This window comes from Eptatretus burgeri, chromosome 1 (assembly GCF_056783735.1).
Source record: "Eptatretus burgeri isolate ZD-2024b chromosome 1, Ebu_testis_v1, whole genome shotgun sequence".
Taxonomy (NCBI): Eukaryota; Metazoa; Chordata; class Myxini; order Myxiniformes; family Myxinidae; genus Eptatretus; species Eptatretus burgeri.
In genome coordinates, this window is record NC_140961.1 from 21,697,453 (window position 1) to 21,711,420 (window position 13,968).

Sequence of the window (13,968 nt, forward strand, 5' to 3'; positions counted from 1 at the left end):
CGCCGCTCCGCGTCTCATCATCAGACGGGTAGGCCCGACACGGTCTCGGCCCCAGGCCCGCCTACCCCCTCATCCTGGAGGGTGGTTCTCTTTTCTTTTGCTTTGGGAATGTGTGTTGTCGGCGCCGTCTGTGAAGTAAAATTGTATAAGTGTTGCTGTGTGCTCGCGTAGTCGGTATTAGATCCGCATTGTTGCATTTGCTTTTTGTCTTCTTCTTTTCCATGTGCTTTTGGTGGAATTGTATATGTGTGCTTTCCGTTCATCGCGAAATAAATGTGCTTATTATTGAACTGTTTTCCCGCTTCGCTTCGTCATTTCTTTCATTGAATCCTCATCTTGCTTCACGTAAAGGGTTGGTCGTGGGTTAAGACGCCCGATAATTAACCGAACCGTCGAGGTCGACGAATAACACCGCTCGGTTATCCCGATAGTACGGAACGGGTCGCTTAAGTGGCCCGTGTCCGAAGTCGACCTGCGGCGAGGTGCGATCGCCCGGTCTACCCTCCGTGTGGGTACTTAGGTAGGTCGAATTTGGCGAGCAACCCTATCCCACGCGGGGGCCGATTGGCTTGATCGCGGTGAGACCGAAAGGTCCACCCGTGACTGGTTCCCGGCGTTAGTCCGAGAGGGTCACGACTGGATTGTCCGTCCGGTGGGCGACGTGCCGCGATTCGAGTTACGTGGCCGTCAGCACGCCGGCGGGCGCGAATCCGCGACAATATATATATATATATATATATATATATATATATATATATATATATATATATATATATATATATATATATATATATATATATATATATATATATATATATATATATATATATATCTTCTTCTTTCGGCTGCTCCCTTTTTAGGGGTCGCCACAGCGGATCATCCATATGATCCGCATAGTGAGTTGGCACATGTTTTACACCTGATGCCCTTCCTGACGCAACCCTGGTCGCCTCTTACGACACAGGGATATGGTACACCTATTTTTAACCGGGGTATACACCGGCCCAGTACACTGGTACTCATTTCGCCGACCTCGGAAGGATGACAGGCTGAGTGAACCCCTGGTGTATTAATTCAGTGGCCCAACGGGGATTGAACTCAGGACCTTTTGGATCCCAAGCCGCTGCCCTAACCACTGCGCCAACACCAGGCTTCAGATATATCTATCTATACACACACACACACACACACACACACACACACACACACACACACACACACACACACACACACACACACACACACACACACACACACACACACACACACACACACACACACACACACACATTGTTAAGGATCGGCGACCACAGTATTCTCACCACCGCCGGTCTCTGGGGTTTATAACGTCGGCTGGCTCAGCACAGGCCTCGGGTCACGCGTCTTCAATCGCGATACCAACGTAATCCTGGACCTTACCAGTTGGGGAAATAGACCCCGGTTACAGACTGGTTTTGTCAGATGCCGAGCGTTTTCTGCCAGTCTGTAACCATTTTGGTTTTATATGCCAATCGAATGGATCGTTCCTCGACGCGACACAAATTAATCCATAGCGGCAACTTCATACGAATTAACCAGATTTATTGGGGAACATCGGGGATCACAACACAAGCAAAATATTCACGACAATGTTATTAACAATCTATAACCTGTTCTTAACGAGGGAACTACGGATTATGGGTTTCGAGGGGGTCCCTACCGATATATACCTCAAACAACATGCAGACAAGACAGACAGACAGCATGCAGACAAGACAGAGTACTTGGTGATGTTTCATGGACGAGAGGAAAGTGTCAAAAGCACGAATGTCGCTCATAACAAGCCGATGTCCACGAATTCGAGCCCCAAGCTCGAACACGCCGCGTGGCGAAATGGAGGCGTCATACTCTTGCTCCCGGCAGCGTCCACGCACGCAGCCTCGGTGCGTTCAAACCCCGCGAGGTCGACTGCACCAGACCGTCAGATCGACGATGGGTTTCAGCTGATTTCTCTCAAGGTCCAGCATACAAGTCCAGGCCTGGCCTGTTTACCAGGCCTCCTTTAAGAAGCAGATCAGACAGACAGACACAGCTGTCCCCTACACAGCAGATCATAACTCCCACCAGTCGTCTCTCATCCAGCCGAGGGCAGACAGACCTCCTGCAGTCCTTTCCCTGCCTTTCCTTCAGCCCTGGCTCACTTCTCCAGGCCACAGAAGGGAGACCCGGCACGCCCAGGTTCACTTTCTCTCCCGGCAGAATCACCACTGTCTCTTCTTCGTTCGCTCGCTTCCAAGCCACTCACTCCTACCCTTAGTTTCACCTCCTCCCCTCGGCTACTCCCCCTCTCAGTGCTGGGTGGAGTCCTGCCCGGAGTGGGGAAGGAAGAAGAAGAAGCCCTCGGCACACCACCAATGCGCAAACAATAACAGCCTGTGACACCTCCCAACACACATGTCACGTCCATTTTACCGAACAGCCTGGCAAAACATGCATTTAATGGGGGATCTGAGCTAATCCTATACTTCGTAGCCTACGAAGGGCCATTTCCGTAAGACTACCCCAGCCTTTCTCCCGAGCCTCCATCTGGGGAAGCCCACGGTAATGGCCCTGTCTAACGTACAGCACAGATCTCCCATTTACTCTAACCCACAATATGGGAAGCACTTAACTCCAAAAACCAAAGTGTCACAGTAAGATTGGCATGTCCCTATCCCAGTGTATCGGGTCACCAATCTAACAAACAAACACACTCCATGCACACTACTTAACATCCTAATTATGGATTTGAACGGGAGGGCATTCAATTTTACTTTTAACACCAATTTTGGCATCGGAGTAGAACATTCAAAGGTTCAAAGTTCTTTCACGTGTTCGCTCCTACGTGCCCCCTCCCGGCAGTATAGTCTATTCACCCCTGAGGGTTTCCTCACTTTGTGGCCTTATTGGCCTCTCACCAGGTGAGTTCAGTCGGCCCAGTGGCCTAATCTCACAAAGAGTTATTCGGCCCCCTGAGCCTACAAAATGGCATGCATCTTTGGCCACAACTGCCCACAAAAGCACTTTGGCCCCAATGGCCCACAAAAATGCTTTGACCCATATGGCCTACTCACAAGCAGCAGCAGGCAACAAGCCTTGCGTTGGACAGCAGGTGACACAACAATGGTGGCACGGTGATATCGATGGTAAGCAAATGCAGTTTGGAGGTGTTCTTGAGGACGCAAATGGATGTGATGACCTCAGACCAGGTGAGATGGAGTGTACCCTTAACCTTCCTTGCCTGACTTGTTTTGGAGAAGTTCTCCCTTTTTTTCTCTTTTGTTTTTTTCAGAGAAACGATGGTGTGTTTCTTACTCAACTGTTATCTTCATGGATGTGTGCTCATGACATACTGGTGGCCTCTGTGGCACTTGGAGAGGGTGACCGAGCCTGGCCTTTGCCAACAATTTCTCCCATCAACACTACTCGTACCAAGTGTCACACATGAATGGTGCGGAGGAGAGTCCATCGAACCTTACCATTTACTTTAGCTCCAGCCAATGCAACAAACCCTGCGATGCCTAGAATGATCCCAATGACCCATTTTTCTCGACCTGGCACACTGTTCCATTCTATTAAACCTGGGCAAGGCCCTTATTTGTCTTTTTCCATTTGGTGGTGCCAGGCATAACTCGCTGGCTGGGGAGTGTGACTACTACTAGGCCTCTTTGCCCGCTTCCGATTGGGGGTGGAGGACACCCAGCGACCTCGGGGTTCACCTGAGCGTGCTTCTGGCGCTCCTAACTAAGGGGTGGCTCTCTCTAGCCCCCGTACTGTGCCCTCATAGCCCCCATACCGTGCTCTCAAGCACCTATACTGTGCTCTCCTGGCACTGAACCCTACCGTGCTCTCCTGGCACCTCTGACAACCTTCACCTGCCCGGAACCCCCAAAGCCCTGGGGTCCTATTTGCCGACTCACGAACTTCCAATACCATGTCACACTACCAGCGAGTATCCCCAAACCTTGGCCTGCACCTACCCCTCGCAGTCTGCCTGCACAATGGAACAGCAGCCAGAATCCATGTCAAATCCTCCAAGTCCCCCTAACCTACACTAACTTGGTTAAGAGACTCCTACCGACAGGGTACGTTGTTCGCACTCACTCTCCTCATCTGCACCATCGCGCCATTCACCCAAACACTTTAGTCATTCATTCCACAGTGCCACACACCCAGTCCACAACACCATCCAACACCTTTCACTTTTATGTGAAAAGAAAAACACACCAGTCCCTCGGATACCACTTGGTCATCAAATTTAACTGGTATACTTTTTCATCAAACCCCAATTAATTTGTCACTACATCCATTGTCCGTTGGCCTCCTCCATACTGCCCGAATCGTTTATTTCCAACAATTTAAACAAAACATCAAAATCTCTTCACCAGCCCCATGGAACCTCTGCATGGTTCTAACCAGGCATTTCAATCCTCCCTCAAACAAGCCACCCTTTGTCATCCACTTGTTTCAGGTGTGTCTAACGCTTTGCCTGTAATGTCTCCTCCGCTTATTTCCCAATAATCACCCAAATCCACTCGTGCCACTCTTATCCCTTCTGTCATCTCTCAATTTGCAATCCCTCTCGATATAATTTCCAATCAAGATTTTCACATCCCCATGTGGCCTGCTTCTTTGGCTCATTGGAAGGGGAGTGAGGGAACGAATCCCTCATTTCCCATTACATGACCCCACGGCCTTTCCGCCACGGCTCAAAGGGGTCACGTCTCAAGTGGGGTTGTGGTCCACCCCCTCCTTTTACCCGGGGTTCGCGGAAGTCAGGTAAACCCCAATCGGTGGAATGGCCTCCCCATCTTCTCCATAACTCCCTGAAGACAGATAAACACCACTCAGCTAGCCAAACCCCTCGTGTGCTCAGAAAGGTTTGAAGACCAAGTGACACACGCCAGTGACAATTGCTACTCATCTGCGCTCTACCCCAAAGTTCCTGTGAGGCTGATAGAGAAATTAAAATCCAATTTCTAAAGCCTACTCCTGGATGCAGCACCTCCAACTCTGCAAGAACCCATGCGGAGTTGTCCATTATGGCTTCCGTCCCCTGGCTCAAGTTCTGTCCTGGTGGCATTTCTATTTCTCCTTGCACCTCAAACCTATTTCCCATGTCACCACTCATTCCATGCTCAGGACTCCCACACACAGCAGGCTGCACACATTCCAAGGTTAGGTGTTCACATTCCACAACTTCAACCTTGCCTGTGTACTGACCAACCGCCTCGCACTCCAGGGCTACATTCTCGACCGCCAGGTGAGTACCCACACGCGTTTCGGCCTCGGCAGCACATACCGGTGCTGTAGTCTGGACTGTGGGCTCACAGCATTCATTCACAGGCACTCCACACACATCCAGGGGTCACGCATATGTGCACCCTATCGGACAGAGTCTCTTCATTAACATAAAATTCAATTCTGACGTTAAGCTCATCGTCCACACAATGTATGCATGTGCCCACGTACCTGCTTCGTTCCGGAGTCACCTCTGTCCCGTCGCTTCTCTCCAGCAGGTTACTCATCATAGATTCGCCATACTCCTCTGGGGTTGTCAGCTCCACATGCTGGACCTGCTCAAAATGTATTTAATTCGTCAACAACCCCGCATGCTCCCTCAATGTCTCAATCACCAGGGTTTGCTCTAATTGTGGTGTCATCCGACGAGTGATGTCAATCAAGTTCCGCACCACTAACATTCCTCCCTGTGGTTATGTCACACATCCCACATTATTGTGCTACTCTACTTCCTGGCTCCATTTTCTTTTCCAATTGAGTCGTTCTTCCTCTCCGAGCCTTTTTAGTTGTTCGTTATCTTTCCGGAGTTTTTCCATCTCCGCATTCTCCAACTTTGCTCTCTCCTTTAGTCGGTCAATTTCAAATTCATTTTCTTTTTGTTTCTCATCCCACCGTCTCTAATGTTCTTCATTCTCCAATCTCGTCGCTTTCTTCAATTTGTTGATTTCCTTTTCCTGTTTCATTCCTTGTTCTTTTTGTTCCTTATCCCACTGTCTCTCTTGTTCTTCATTCTCCAATCTCGTCATTTCCTTCAATTTATTGATTTCCCTTTCCTGCCTCATTCGTTGTTCTTCCAACATCTCCACGTACTCCAACCTTGCCCTCTCCTTCAGTTGTTCTTGTCCTTCTTTTTGTTTCCTCTCCCACTGTCTCTCTTGTTCCTCATTCTCCAATCTCGTCGTTTCCTTCAATTTATTGATTTCCCTTTCCTGTTTCATTCGTTGTTCTTTCACTACTCTTTCTTTCATCGCATTCTTTAATCTTGCTTTGGCTTCTAACCGTTCGATCTGCACAGTGCGTTTCCTTAACGTTTCATTCTCCGTTCTCTTTCTTTCCTCCCTGAACATCCTCAGCTCGTTTTGTAATTTGTTTTGGTGTTTCCGGAACTCAGAAGCTTTTTCCCATAATTGCTCCCTCATGTCGTCCATTCTCTTTCCGTATTCCCTGCTCATCTCCACAACTCTTTGGCATGCTTCCTCCCTCAATTCGTCCATTCTCTTACCGTATTCCTTGTTCATTTCCAGTTTTGCTTTCCAGTCTTCTTCGAATTCCTTCCTATTCCGAGAATTACTAATTTGTTCTTCCTCGATTCTTTCGTTCAGTTCACTCTTCTCTTGTTCCAACTCTTGGGTACTCCACGTGACTTTCCTCAGTTCTCCCTGTAGTTCTTCGAACTGTCTTGACTTTTCCAACAATTCTTTCTTCCTTTGCTCCAGAGATTTGTCTCCTCTTTTTACCTTCTGTTCGAGGCTTTCTCTTATCTGATTGCCTGATCTTACCTCTTCCTTCAGTTGTTTCAATTCCAAATCGTGTTCTCGTTTTTCCTTTTCTAGCTTTGTTTCCCATTCTTCCTCCAAGTTCTTCCTATCCCGAAAGTTACTAATTTGCTCCTCCTCTTTTCTATTATTCAGTTCGCTGAACTCATGTACCAAAAACCCACGCAACCAATCTAATTTCGTCGTTTCTCCATGTAGTTCCTCGACTGTGCTGGCTCAGTCCTCTTCCAGCCCCCGAACTCACTCCTGTCCATCGGCCAATTGTTGCGACTCCCTGTGCACATAATCCTCCTGAACCTCGTCTGCCTGCCGTAGTGCCTCGTCCAATTTAATTTGCAATTCCTCAATATAATTTCCATCACCCCTCCTCTGCTCCAGGGTATCCTCCAAGCATGCATGAATCTCGTCAATGTACGCTTTGTCATCCTGCTTCGCCTGCCATGACCACGTGGTTTGAACCGGTGGACGGGAGAGTTTCCTTCGTGCCGTGCGGCTTGTTGCGCTCTTATTAGCCCACTCCCGCTTCGTGTCGTGCCGAGATGGAGCCGCGCCGCCATTTTGCGACTCGATTTTTCTTTATAATTTCCAAATTTTACACCTGATCCGCTCAAAATAAAATCAAAGAAAATTTTGACCGTTTTTTTTTTCTCGCGCCTCTCGGAACCAATGTTCGGGGTGCGAAATGCACCACAGGTCCAAATGTCCCGCTCCTGACTACCAATGTTACAGATCGGCGATGGAGAAATTCTCAACCCACTCCGGCCGTTTTTTTGTTTCGTGTTTTCGTAACAAGCAGATGTCCACGGATTCGAGCCCCTAAGCTCGAGCACGCCGCGTGGAAAAATGGAGCTCGTCCTCATTTTGGCGCAGACCTCACGCATGCACTCTCGCGCGTTCAGACCCCGCGAGGTCGACTGCACGAGAGCGAAAGGTCAATGATGGGTTTCAGCTGGTTTCTCACAAGGTCCAGCATACAAGTCCAGGCCTGGCCTGTTCACCATACAAGGCCAAATTGAGGAGCCGGGCTCCGACAGGCTGGGTGGGTCCATGGGATTCCAAGACATCGTCGAGCCGTGAGGTGAGTAGGGACAGTCAGAGGCTCTGTCGTTAGACGCAGGTTGAACCTGTCGATCACCTTCTCTCTTGCCTTCCCGGCGCACGCTGGCCTCGAAGCCCAACTACTCAACCAGCAGATCGCGCCTCGACACCGTCGTTTCTCTCTTGCCTTCCCAGCGCACGCTCGCCTCGAAGCCCAACTGCTCAGCTCCGTCCTCTCAGTTCTTTCCACCTTGTCTTTTTGGGGCGCGCCCCTTTTACGAAGCTGACAAATTCCTCCCCTTAGTTTCACTTCCTCTTTTCAAGGCCGCTCCCCCTCTCAGCGCACTGGGCGGAGTCTCGCCCAGAGAGAGGAAGGAAGAAGACGAATCTCTCGATCCACCACCACCGCACGAACAATAAATAGCCTCTTAAACCTCCCGACACACATGTAACGTCAAATTACCGAACAACCTGGCGAAGCATGCATTTAATGGGGGATCTGGGCTAATCCTATATTTAGTAGCATGCTAAGGGCCATTTCCATCACAATATGTGTATATATATATATATATATATATATATATATATATATATATATATATATATATATATATATATATATATATATATATACAGAATTGTGCTCCTACATGAAAAACAGCATCCTGGTTGCCATGGCAACTACTTTAGATGACGAACGTATGTCACGACACACCGTCTCCGCAGTCTGTACCTATGTACCAAATATGAAATGTGAAAGTTGAAAACTTTGGGAGTTAGAGTGCGGACAGGAACGGATGGAAAACAGCATCCTGGTTGCCATGGCAAACACTTTAGATTACGAATGTATGTCGCGACACACCGTCTCCACAGTCTGTACCAATGTACCAAATATGATACGTGAAAGTTGAAAACTTTGGGAGTTAGAGTGCGGACGGATGGATAGACAGACAGACAGACAGACAGACAGATGGACGACCGGTATCACATAATATATCTGGCGTATAAAAATTGGGGTCTAAGGGGTTCTACAGGAGGGGAGGTTGCCCCCCCCACCCCCAAATATGTATTTGCTTACTTCTCTGAAACCACACACACAATTTTGATGAAACTTGACCACAACCTTTATCACCCATGATGTACCAAAGTGTGCTCACGGCATGAAAAAATAATAATAATATAATCCATAGGTATTGACTTTCTTCTCCATTCCATATTTCGTGGGTCATCCATGCCAACAAGTGGTTGCTTGGTTATCTTATCCAGCCGCTCCCAGGTGAGTGCCCAAGGATATTGCACCTATGTTGTCATGATCCAATTATAGACATTTTCACATTTTTCACCAGAACTGGAATATGCTTTGTTCAATTGGAACAAAATTGCCCTCACTCAATCGGAGGTACATTCACACTGAATTTACATCATAACTATCCAGGTTAAAGGTCACAGTCAAATAGCGGTCTGAAAAAAAAAAAACACACGCTTTTTGTCATCACTCAATTTTGCCAAAGCTGTATCTCCAAGACCGCTTGGTCTTCCAATAAGTTCTTGCATCATCATAGCTTATGTGCACTGAAGTTACACACATTGTATTTGTTTCCCATCCTTGACCTGCTTTTTCCGATTGCGACCGAATAACAAAAAAAAACAAAACATTTTTTTGATCATAACTTGAATAATGTTCCTCTGATTTTCATGATGCTGAGTTTTTTGGATAGAGTGTCCATGGGGACACATTTTATTAATTTACACTCTATCCCTAAATGTTGAAGGTCAAGGTCATATGGAGGTCCAAAAGAAATATGTCCATCATTGGGTCATGAGCCGAGGGTCAGTCACGGCGATCATCAAAGGTAAGCCAGCGATCGTCAAAGGTAAGCCGGCGATCGTCAAAGGTAAGCCGGCGATCGCTTTCTGATGGCAGATAACTAATTATTATTATTATTATTAGTGTGGGCCCGTAGGTGCATGCCCCTAGGTGAGTGCCAGTATGTGCAGCCCTCTCTCGCCCCCTCTCTCTCGCCCCCCCACTCTCATCCCCCCTCTCTCTCACCCCCTCTCTTGCACCCCCTCTCTCCCCCTCCTCTCTCGCGCCTCTCTCTCACCCCCACTCTCATCCCCCCTCTCCCGTCCCCCTCTCTCGCAGATATTGGTCGACAGATAAATGGCCGTAACTTGGGAACCGCTTGTCCGATTAATATCAAACCTCGAAAAGCCACATCCACGGGTCCCGGGCAATATTCCTGGCAAGTTTCAATCAGATCGAACCGTCAATCGTGCAAAAATAAATAAATAAACATTAATTGTGCCGTCATAGCACCATGTCTTGTCATTGGTTGACAGATAAATGACCGTAACTTGGGAACCGCTTGTCCGATTAATATCAAACCTCAAAAAGCCACATCCACGGGGCCCCGGCAATATTCCTGGCAAGTTTCAATCAGATCGGACTGGCGGTCGTCGAGAAACGGCGGTCGCAGACAAACAAACAGACAGACAGACAGACACACAGAGATTGTTGGAATTATAGATAGATTATTATTACGATTATTATAAAGTTATCCTTTTGAGCGTGTCAAAATTGACTGGCATAGGAATTAATGTTCGTCATTGTTTTAAATTAAATATCACTTTACAAATAGTTATGACATCAGCAATATAAGAACACTTACCGTTTCAAACGCGCTTTGCCACAAAAAACATCTGCTGAGTTCAGTACAAACCGTACAGAACAGCCTGTTCAGCCAGTCCACAAGAGCCAGCCCGGACAGAACAACCTATTCGGAAACCTTGCCACACCCAGATTTCTATCCAATTCGTCTGTCTTTGTGAGATTGTGAGATTAAGCACTGCCTTCCCTTCAAACAGAAACAGTTAGACTTTGTCAGTCAGTGATTTTCACGAGATATCCATGGATCAGAGCTATTGCTTATCAAAAGGCACAATATTCTGTTATTTCTACAAACATGGGCAGTCAAACAAATTGGTCAATTTCAGCAACTGCGGAGAAGGTGCAGTCCGTCTTGGAAAATTTTGCAATTTGAAAAAAAAATGCTTCAAAATACAGTAATTGGGGGGGGGGGGGTTCCACAAACTGGCAGGCTTTATGGTTTGTTTCAATCAGTTGTCTCCAGGCTTCAGAATAGGGGTCCCCAACCCGTGGCTTGTAGAAAACATGATGCCCGCTTTGTTCTCATCACCTAACCAACTCATCCACAAAGTTTCATGCAAAGCCATCCATAACTTTTGAGATATTGTGCTACGTATCATTTTTGGCCCCATCATTTAATGTTGAAGACTCACTTCAAAAAAATTATTGTATCCGGAACCGAATCCAGATTTTCAGCAAAATCAAATCAATTCGTCCTTGTCACAACCTCTCTACTCCAACAAATTTCAGCCAAATCCATCCACAACTTTTTGAGATACCCTGGACACAAACAGACAGACAAAAAAGTTTTTAAAAATTTGTTTTTTTTTTAATTCGTATGCACTGTGGCTGCTTGGCTGCAGAATTTGCTGGAGGCATAGCTGTGCTGCTGATGCAATGCCCTTGTTACCAGCATGCTGGTACTCATTTTGCCGACTTCAGAAGGTCGAATGACATGCTGAGTCAATCCTACTTGGTGATAATTCTTCAACCCGATGGGTGTTTGAACTCAAGAACCGAGGATCATAAGCAAAGCACCTAAACCATTGAGCAAACACCAGACCTGGTGGCAGAGATAACGAGAAGGGCACACGGTAGAGCGCATACCTCCGCCTTGAAATGCCTGATCCACGAGACCATATCAAGCCCGATACATTTTTGAAATATCATGCTGTGCAGTACTATATCGATTTTGTCCTGATCTCTCAATGGTGAAGAATCACTTTAAAAATCAAATAATTCTCGTATTCAGATCCAGATTTGGATCTTCACCAAAATCGAATCAATTCGTCCTTGCGAGACACCCAACCTGTCCACCAAGTTTCGTCCGAATCCGTCCACAACTTTTTGAGATATCCTGTACAAAAACAGACAAACACACAGACAGATAGATAGGGGTGAAAACATAACCTCCTTCACCTTCGTGGTGGAGGTAAAGATGCAAGATGTTGGGATTTGCTCCAAAAAGGAGGAAAACAAGGTGGGAGTAGTCACGAGAAATGATTATCTGAAAGCATCTACGTCCACACACCATCCATTGGATTTTGCAAAGAAAAGCTCTTCTTCTCGCTCATCTTTAAAGTAGTATAGAGCAGCTCAATCGGTCATTCCACGGCATGGCATTCCAATCACAGAATGGTTTACTTGTTAATTAGTTATGGTTAACTTGTTAACTTATGGTCTCGCCAAAGGAGAGGGTATTGTATTTGGGTCCATTTATACTTGGCAATATATTTTTTTTTTGACAAGGATGTTGATCGCCTACATTTGTTTGTTTGTGTGTTTGTTTGTTGGGTTGCCGAAATAGGTGACTCTTATTGTCAGTAATTCTGTCTGTTTGTTCGTTTGTCATCAGCATAATTGGTAGTAAACGTGGGTGGATTTTAACCAAACTCGGGTGGTAGGTACATCTTATGACCGAGTGCTTTGGAAATTGTGATGGTTGCTAGGGACGCTTTGGTTCCCTAGCAACAACCGAAAAACCTTCAAAATCGGTACTGTTCACGCGAAATCAATTCCGAAAGCCATTATCCCACGTCGGGTTATGAAATTTGGCACGAATGATCTACAGGTGATGCTCTATCAAATATATTCCGGTTTTTGTGATATATGGAAAACTCTACCCACAGCGCCCCCTACAATTAGGGTATGCGCGAAAATTGAAGGCCCCAAGCGACCAGGTGAGTGCATCGATATGAATGAAACTTTGCAGGTTCATGGTACTCAATGAGTACTACAACTTTGCCTCAGGACATATTGACCGATTTCGCTGAGGTCAGGGGTCAAAGGTCAATTAGTGCAAAAATCGATAATATGCGAGAGCTGGAGGGGGTGGAGGTGCCTTCGCGCCAAATGCTACTCCTCCTAGGGTTATGGTCGGATGGTCATGAAAATTCACACTTATCGTCTGGAATACATTGTGCACAAACGATCGAGCCGGATTTTCCATTTAGATATTTGTTCACCCACAGCACCCCCTCGAACTTTGGGGATTTCCGATTTCAAACCGCATTTTCGGTACTTTTCATTCAAATGGATACCGAGTAGGTATCAGTAGATGGAACTGGATGAGATTTGATATGCATAATTTTAAGGTGATTCCCTCTCCACAATATGACATCCATTTTGCTCTATATCTTATAGTTTCCATGCTCGGAGACCCATCACCACCTACCGGCTTGTTACTTACGAAATCTAAAGATTTCGTAAGTATATTGATGATTTCCGTCCTCTGTTTATGTGTTTTTGTTTGTTTGTTTGTTTGTTTGTAGGCACGACAACTCGACAACAGAAGAAGCTACCAATGTCAAATTACACCACGTGATTCAGGAGGGTGATGGCTCGTGCTGATTAGATTTTGGTCAAAAATCGGTTAAAGGTCAAGGTCACAGTGAGGTCAAACATTCGATTTTTGATGGTTTGGTACAGAATCATCGTAGAAACTTCTGGTTTGCGTCGCTGCCTTCTCTCGAGACAGCTTTTATTAGACAAGGTTAGAGGTCAAGTTGACGATTTCATAAGTACTAGTCGATGACTACTTGTTTGTGTGTTTGTTTGTCTGACCGCTCGCCTCCAGCCCAAACCGCTCAACCGATTGTCCTGAAATTTGCAGAGATTAATGACACCGACCCTGCAACGGTCCCGCATTGAAGTTTCGTAAAATTCAGTCGACCAAAAAGGTCGACATAGGCTAAAAGGCTAAATTTTCAAAAATCCTCAAATTTCATCCGATTGAGTTGAAATGTGAACAAGATTTGCAAATCAGTTCAGCGAATTCAACCACCTATTCGTTTTGAGGTTATTGTAGGTCAAAAAGGCAAAATAGGCCATAAGGTCAACCCAAAATAGGCCAAATTTTTTAATTGTTTCTTAAAATTGTCAATTTTCATCCGATCGACTTGAAATTTGAAGAACATTTGCATATCAGGTCACTGAATTCAACCACCTATTAATTTTGAGGTAAAC

The 13,968-nt window shown here is 46.3% G+C and overlaps 1 protein-coding gene across 4 annotated transcripts in view; it reads right to left on the minus strand.

The window, feature by feature from the left end:
- LOC147033990 (equilibrative nucleobase transporter 1-like) overlaps nt 1–13,099 on the minus strand; it is a 230,534-nt gene extending 217,435 nt beyond the window's left edge. The window contains exons 1-2 of one of the 4 annotated variants that reach the window (XM_085874563.1): nt 10,526–13,093; nt 5,491–5,594 (exon numbers count right to left, since the gene is read on the minus strand). The gene's annotated coding sequence lies outside the window, so the exon portion shown is untranslated. Of the gene's footprint in view, nt 1–5,490; nt 8,305–10,525 lie in introns of those variants that run through there. The other 3 variants (XM_085874544.1, XM_085874554.1, XM_085874579.1) reach the window with 3 other exon arrangements.
- Between the last annotated feature and the right edge of the window lie 869 nt (nt 13,100–13,968).